Genomic DNA, 8,856 nt, shown 5'->3' with positions numbered 1-8,856 from the left:
TCCACCCGTCTCGGCCTCCCAAAGTGCTGGGATTACAGGCTTGAGCCACCGCGCCCGGCATCAATGAACTTTTAAGTACCTAGAACGGGTAAAACCAGAGCAAGACTTTAAATTACCTTCTTCTTGGGGCCCGGCGCGGTGGCTGATGCCTGTAATCCCAGCATTTTGGGAGGCCAAGGAGGGCAGATCATGAGGTCAGGAGATTGAGACCATCCTGACTAACATGGTGAAACCTCGTCTCTACTAAAAATACATAAGTATTAGCCGGGCATGGTGGCGGGCGCCTGTAGTCCCAGCTACTCGGGAGGCTGAGGCAGGAGAATGGCGTGAATCTGGGAGGCGGAGCTTGCAGTGAGCGGAGATTGCGCCACTGCACTCCAGCCTGGGTGACACAGCGAGATTCTATCTCAAAAAATAAATGAATAAAATAAAATAAAATAAAATAAAATTACCTTCTTTCTTCTACTGGCAATTCTGCCTCCATCACTATCAGGCTAGGGTGACCTTCCCTTGGTCAAGCCCCAGTTGCCCATGATTTGTGCCTGTGTCGTTTCTCCAGTAACCATTTGGTGACAGATGGTAGATACAGAAAGGGGATGGCATTTGCAAGTGACTGGTCTGCCACAAAATGCTCATCTGATTAGCCACTGCTGCCCTGGTGATGGCTTTGTAAGAGTCAATGAGAACTAGAGCAATGCTGTGGTCCCTGGCCATCAACAGTGTTGCTGATGGCAGGGAGTCCCTCTGGTTTAATAAATCCAGTTTTTCTTTGGGTATCCACATTCTCCCTCCTTCTGTAGGAGTCAAGCTCTCAGAACCTGTGTCCATGTTGGAACTTCCCCCCAGTGTGGATGCAGATATGCAGCTCCTGAGTTCCGGCCTAAAATCTTCTGTAGCCTCAGCAATACCCAGGCACCTGCCATCTCACTGAATAGCTTTCTTTTGTGACAAAGGCCACAGACAGCCCTTAGACTATTCTGGAAACAGTAGGAAAAGTACATACGTTTTTGACTTCTTTATTCTGACTCCACTGATTTTAGCCATAATACTTTAAGGAGCTACTTTTTACTACCCCTTACTGTGCTGACTTCTGCAGGTCTGCCCTGTGACCTGTCAGGAACTCCTGAGTTACGCTACCAGGGTCACCTGTTGCTCCCCTAGCAAGTTAGATATGTCATATGTTTTTAACAGCTTTGTTGAGATATAATTCACATATTATACAATTCACTTTCAAAACATACCATTCAGTGGCGTTTGCCTACTCACAGAGTTGTGCACCCATTTGAGAGTGAACACATGTTCAATTTTCTTTTCCTTTTTTTTTTTTTTTTTTTTTGAGACAGAGTCTTGCTTTGTCGCCCAGGCTGGCATGCAGTGCCATGATCTTGGCTCATTGCAGCCTCCCGGTCCTGGGTTCAAGCGATCCTCCTGCTTCAGCCTCCCCAGTAGCTGGGATTACAAGCATGTGCCACCATGCCTAGCTAATTTTTGTGTTTTTAGTAGAGATGGGGTTTCACCATGTTGGCCAGGCTAGTCTCAAACTCCTGGGCTCAAGTGATCCACCCACCTCGGCCTCCCAAAGTGCTGGGATTACAGGTGTGAGCCACCGCGCCCAGCCTACATGTTCAATTTTCTATGAACAAAGTCTTTAGTCCTTGACCCAGGGCTATAGTGGTCTGTCCAAGCTGTTGTTGGTAGAGGGAGTGTGATAAAATGTTTAAATCTCATTTGGTTACCTTGAGTCCTGGAACACGCAGTAACTCTCATCTTGTAGTCATCACCTGTACTTGGCTGGGAATACAAATGAAGATTATGGTGTATTCAAGCAGCAGGGATTTTGTTTTGTTTTAATGCCAACAAAACTTCTTTTGTCTGACTACATTAAAGATAAGACTGACTATATTTATACAACAGAAACTTTGTAATAGATTTTTTCAGCTTTGTGAAATCGAATTTTTGTCTCATCAGGACTGATTGGATTTCCTTTTTACTTTGTATTCCAAGCATTAATAGTTTGTTAGAAGATGGGTATTGCATGTCACTTTTTTTGTTTTGTAAAATAAAAACATACCTTACAAGTTGTTTTTCTTGAACATGGGTTGGGTGGCTGGAGGAGTGAGTGGGAAATGTAAATGTCCTGGAAGCTTAAACTAAAGAGGAGAAGGATTCCACACTCGCAGAGAGGCAGAGAAAAAAGCACAGACTTTGGAACAAGATGGACATAGGCTAGAAACCTCCCACTGCTTGTTGAGGAATCAGTCAATAACCAAAGCCTCAGTTTCCACAATAATAAAATGCATCTAATGATACCCAACACCCCAAGATTGAATGAGCTCAAAAGAGATAACTCATAAACCATCTCACTCTGTTGCCCAGGCTGGAGTACAGTGGCGCGAACTTGGCTCACTGCAAGCTCCGCCTCCCAGGTTCACGCCGTTCTCCTGCCTCAGCCTCCCAAGTAGCTGGGACTACAGATAACCGCCATCAAGCCCAGCTAATTTTTTTTTTTTTTGTATTTTTTAGTAGAGACGGGGTTTCACCGTGTTAGCCAGGATGGTCTCGATCTCCTGACCTCGTGATCCGCCTGCCTCGGCCTCCCAGAGTGTTGGGATTACAGGCATGAGCCACCGCGCCCGGCCTGCTTAGGTTTCTTTCGAGGAGCATGAGGCCAGCCACATAACAATAAATCCACAAGTAGAAGCAAAATTAACTTCTTTGGGTGTGAGGTAGATTATTACAGACTAGATGTGGAGAAAATCCTAGACGATATCAAGGGCCTACCGTTTCCCAGGGTCACTAGATTTTTGCTTTCTTTTTCTTTTCTCTCTTTCTTTTCCTTTTCTTTTTTTTTTTTTTTTTTTTTTTTTTTTTCTTTTTTTTAGGCTCACTATGTTGCCTAGGCTGGAGTGCAGTGGCACAATCTCTGCAGCTTCAGCCTCATGGGCTCGAGTGATCCTCCCACCTCAGCCTCCTGAGTAGCTACAGGTATGTGCCACCACACCCGGCTAATTTTGTACTTTTGGAGAGACGGAGTTTCACCATGTTGCTGGTCTCAAACTCCTGGGTTCTAGAGATCTGCCCACCTTGGCCTCCAAAGTGCTGGGATTGCAGGCGTGAGCCAGCGTGCCTGGAGGGATTTTTCTGCTTCAGAACTTCATTCTAGTTGAGGGCACTTGATCCCCAAAAATAATTCTTTCAGCTAGTAATAGATGAGTTGGGAACGTCACACTTTTCAGACTGAATGCACTAAGTGCCAGATGTTCTTCTTCAGGGTCCTTAGGTAATTTCTAGCCTTCAAACAGGCCTCTCCCTGCCAGTGCTTCCCATGCCAGTATCAACCCCCTGCTCTGTAGCCAGAGCCCTTTTTCTTTTTTTCATGAAAAATTTTCTGGTAAAAGGCAGAAAACCTGCTAACCAAATTCTCAAAGAGGGTGTGGCAGCTCACGCCTGTAATCCCAGCACTTTGGGAGGGCCAGGCTGGAGGATCGCCTGAGGCCAGGAGGTTGAGATTATAGTGAGCTGTGATTGTGGATTGCACCACTGCCCTCCAGCCTGGGTGACAGAGGCAGACCCTGTTTAAAAAAAAAAAAAAATTCTAAAAGAGCTGGAACACTCAGAGCCGTTTTTCTAATACATCTGATGGCACTCAAATGTGTCATCTCTGATGGCTCCTTACTGCTGCCAGGCAGGAGCAATTGGCAGCAGCCCCCACCGACACTCCAAGGCTGGTTGTTTATGACCCACATCTGCTTTGACTGGGTGGTACCTGGGTTGTACTGGTGGTTAAATATTTTGAACATCACCCCTGCTTATAACATAAAGTCCAAACTCTAAGAAGGAAAGTAGAAAAGAAAATGAATTCATTTGGCATCTCTGTGTCAAGCCTGGACTTCATGCTTTCATGGCATTGCCTTTTTTCATTTTCAGAACAGTCCTGGAGGCAGCTACTATCCCCATTACAATAGAGGAAGAAACTGTGTCTCCAACAGATTCAGTTATGTGGCCTACAAGATCCCTAACAGCCCACCCTGCTCACCCTCCCAACATTGTTTCTACTCTAACCACACAAGTTTTTGATGGTCTCTGAATCATAAGCACTTTCATGCCTCCAGCACTAGAATGTGCTCTCCTCTCTGCCCCTTTGCTTCCTTTTTCACCTCACAGATCCCACTCTGCCTTCCACGTCATCCCACTGTGGGAAATAACAGGGTGAAAACAATCCCATGGGAGTGCTGCTATGAGTCTTCATGAATTCAACCATATACTGTGCAATGCAACAGAAAATCAAGCTTGAAACTGCGGGGCAGGGAGAGGGGTATGTAATGATGTGGAAATGATTTTAAGAATTTCCCAATCACTGACAAAGAAGTAAAATACATTATCAGGTGACCAGGCAAGAACATACTTATGACTTGGTCTCAATCTTAAGGAAGACAATTAACTGGGAAGCACAGAGCAACACTGAGTATTAAGAGATAGAGAAATTGATTTAGGGTTGCAATACAAAACTTTATGAATAATTTAAGAGCTATTCAAAGAGAATTTGGAACATAAACTAATTTTGTCTCAGTGCCAAAGTTAACAATCCCACATAAAACGCAATTCCCTATAGAGTAGTTCAGCCTTAACAGTACTTTCACTTTCCACAGTTTCAGTTACCCAAAGTCAACTTAAGTCAAAAAATATTAAATTAAAATTCCAAAAATAAACAATTCATAAGCTTTAAATTGTATGCCATTATGAGTAGCATAATGACATCTCGTGCCCTCTCACTCCTTCCCACCTGGGATGTGAACCATCCCTTTGTCCAGAGTATCCACACTGTCTGCACTATCTACCCATTACTCACTTAGCAGCCATCTCAGTTCCCAGATCGAAAAAACACAGTATATGTAGGAATCTGTGCTCTCCATGGTTTCAGGCATCCACTGGGGACTACTGTATAATATGGTGTGGTGGGAGAAATGATTTCGCACCCCAATTCTATCAGATGGAGAGGCTGGATCAAAGTTCCCCCAGGTCCTGACAGCTTTCCCGGACTCACGCTATTTTTAAATGATTCCTGCGTAGTTGCTGAAGGGCAGCAACATGGACCTCCTTTGTTACTGTGTCTCTCTGATAGAAGGGAATGGGTAAGCCAGAACTGGAGGCTGGGTAGTCAATTCCTCCTGTAACAGTATCATCAATACTACTGTACTGTGGGAAACCGGAAGGATGCCTAACCAATGTGCAGGAAGGGGTAAATAGGATGTCAGAGAAGACTTCCAGGAGAAAGAAGGAATTAGCCAGGTAGAAGGAACAGAGAAGGGAAAGGGAGTTCCAGGTAGAAGGAACTTGTGCAACCAAAGGCTCAGAGGGAAGGAAGGGAGCCACAGGAAGTTTGGAATGGGGACTATGAGGGGGAAATGTTAAGAGATAAAGAGATAATAGATAAAGAGTGGCTCATGACTGTAATCCCAGCACTTTAAGAGGCCAAAGTGGGCAGATTGCTTGACCCCAAGAGTTCGAGCAACATGTTGCTTGGGCAACATGGCAAAGCCCCATATCTACCAAAACAAAAACAAATACAAAAATTAGTTGGGTGCGGTGGCACACATCTGTAGTCTCAGCTACTCGGGAGGCTGAGGTGGGAGGATCCCTTGAAGCTGGACATGTCGAGGCTGCAGTGAGCCATGGTTGTACCACTGTTTTCTAGCCTGGGCAACAGAGTGAGACTGTGTCTCTCTCTCTCACACACACAAACACGCACACGCACACGTATAAAGAGGGAACATGTTAGAGAAGCTGGTAGGGACAGATCATCAATAGCATTGCCAGCCATGTTTGGATGCCCCGAGGGTAACAGGTATCCACAGAAGACTTCTAGCAAGGGAGTGACAGGACTGGACTTGTTCATTGAACATTGAGAAACCCTCCTCCAAATCCAAGACAGAGGAACACAAAGGGCTGCCACATTGAGGCCTAAGAGAACCCTTCTGAGTTAGCCAGCTCCAAACTGGGAAAATGGAGGTAGGCAGCTTTGGTTGGGTACCCTGCACCCTCTTTTTTTGCTCCCTCTCTGCAGTTGTCCTTTCCCCCTAGGCTGCCCACTAGCTGCCCAGGATCCCCAAGGCAGTATCTTCACCCAGGACTTGGTTCACTGACCTGCAACAAGCTACCACCCTCTCAGCCTACTCCCTCACAACCCACTCACTCAGGGAGGATGTAACAAGCACTTACCATGGGTAAGGTGGTGTGCTAGGTCCCGTGAGGAGAAAAACGCAAATACGCAATGGTCTCTACCCTATAAGATCAGGCCCCATAGCATAGTCAGGGTCCTTACTGACCTGTTTTCTGCTGAGGAATGCTAGTAAAAGGGCAAAGCCCAAACATGAGGCTATCTTCGGTATTTACCTGTGTCCTGGTTCTGATTCTATCACTTACCTTCTCTGGGGCTGTTTCCTTATACAGAAAATAAAAGGGTTAGCCTGGCTGACTGTTTCCAGTCGGGGCTTCTTGAACACTTCCGTCCTCAGAGGCAGTGCTCAAGAACATTCTTGGTAGTAAGGGCTAACAGGAATCACATATCCAAAGGTGGCAGGGCTTCACACCATCACTCCGTAACCCAAGTTTTTCTGTTGATTTGTTTTTGTGTTAGCTTCTGGCAGGAGTTACTTGGTGCAGTAACACTTGCCTATTTCCTGCTGATCAGAATTTCTAGTTGGCAGCCATATAGATCTGATTAACAAAAAAGGCAAAAAGTTATTTTTAAAAAATCATGTTCATTAGACAAAAATATTTCAAAATATGAGAGACACGATGATGAAAAAATCGGGAATTATTAAGTTAACAGATAGCTAAAGCTCCCCTCCAACTGTAAAACTCCCACAATTCTAAGCTGATGAAGTATGCTATTACGTTAATTTATCGTACTCATCAGGTAACGTGAACTTTTTTTCTTTTTTGATACAGAGTCTCGCTCTGTTACCCAGGCTGGAGTGCAGTGGCGTGATCTCAGCTCACTGCAACCTCTGTCTTCTGGGTTCAAGCAATTTTTGTGCCTTAGCCTCCCAGGTAGGTGGGATTACAGGCATGTGCCACCACACCCGACTAATTTTTGTATTTTTAGTAGAGACGGGATTTTGTCATGTTGGCCAGGCTGGTCTCCAACCCCTGACCTCAGGTGATCCACCCACCTTGGCCTCCCAAAGTGTTAGGATTACAGGCATGAGCCACCACCCCTGCCCACATGAATATTTTAAAGGGAGATGTTTGTAATCTAATGATAAGACTAATTGTGAAAATTCATGAATAAATTTGGAGAGATCAGAATTTTAAGATCACTTGTTGAATGATACTGATGACCTCCTTAAAGGGTTGACCCAGTGGCCCTCCTCCCCTAGGCCTGGGACCACTTCAGCCTCAGAAACACCTGTCACCATTTTGGAAACTTAATTGGCAATACACTTTGACGGTGCCTTCAATGACATGGAAGCAGGCAGCGCCCCCATCACAGACCTTGCCCTTAGAAGGTTTTAGGGAACCCAACATTTTGGGGAGAGTCTTCTTAGATGTTTTCCTCAGAGACTACAGCTCCTCACCCTTCCTTTCCACTGGTTTTAAATCTAACACCGTAGGCAGGTTGAACCAAGGGGAGCACACCCAGACAAGCCCCTTTCCTCGGCCTCCCTCAGGGTCTCTACTTAGCTCTATCATTGTTGTTAGCCCTGACCTACACTTCAGGGTTGGCTTGGCAGAGGCTTTCTGGGGAGCAGGGATAGTGCAAGAGGCCAAAAAGAAAAAAAAAGACCCACACTCAACATACAACATTTCTGTGACCAGAAGCAGGGGTGAGGGGCCCTGGGGGGTAAGTTCCTCACACACCAAGAGATTCTCCAGGGGATATTGGCTGAGCATTCTATAATTGAATTCTATTCTGATTCTGACACCAGCTACCTGGAGGTGTAGCAGGACGAGCCGCAGACAAAACTCCTCAGACACTGGATTAAAGAAGGAAGAGGTTTTTTATTCAGCCGGAAGCGTCGGCAGACTCGCGTCTTAAGAGCCGAGCTCCCCAAAAAGAAATATTTGGCCTTTTTAAAGGCTTACAACTTTAAGGGGTCCACGTGAAAGGGTCGTGATAAATCGAGCAAGTGTGGGAAACATGACTGAGGGCTACATGCGTCAGATAACAAAACAAAAAGTTTTACAATGCTTTTTTTTCTCATACAGTGTCTGGGATTTACGGATAACACAATAGTTTAGGTCAGGGGTTGATGTTATTGTTATTACTTTTTTTAACTCCTAGGGCCGGGTGGTGGTGCCAAGGTTGTCTGGCTATTTATCTCACTTTTGTTTCTTTCTCTGTTTCCTCCTGTCTTGTGAACTAGGCAAGGTGGGAGGAGGAAGGCAGCAGGAGTAGTAGTGGTCTCCTTCCTTAACCCCCACTTTGAGAATTTTCACTAATTAGTGGGAGTTCTCACTTTTATTTTTACTTTCTGAGTCTCTTTGGGAGACAGAGCGATAGTGTTTTATGTAATACACTTGTGCTGAAGTTTTCTGATGAACTATGGTAGCTACAAAACCTTTTATCATTTGAAGGAACAAGTGTAATACACAGGGGAGCAGCAAGCAACTTTCTATTACCAGTAACATAATGAGGGTTTTAAATTTTTATAGCTGGAAACTATTTTCTAAATGAAGACCTAGGATCAAACTGTGTTAAACTTGTACAGGCACATGTATCAACTTTGTCATTTCCTAAGCAGGTTAGTTTTGTCACCGGGTCTTAAAAGCTTTTTCTTAGCGAGTAACACAGTACTTTTTAATAACAGAAGTTGTTTTTTTTTTTTTTTTTTTTTTTTTTTTTTTTTTTTT

This window comes from Rhinopithecus bieti, unplaced genomic scaffold, assembly GCF_001698545.2.
Source record: "Rhinopithecus bieti isolate Rb0 unplaced genomic scaffold, ASM169854v2 scaffold_42612, whole genome shotgun sequence".
Lineage (NCBI taxonomy): Eukaryota > Metazoa > Chordata > Mammalia > Primates > Cercopithecidae > Rhinopithecus > Rhinopithecus bieti.
This window is presented reverse-complemented; position numbering follows the sequence as displayed.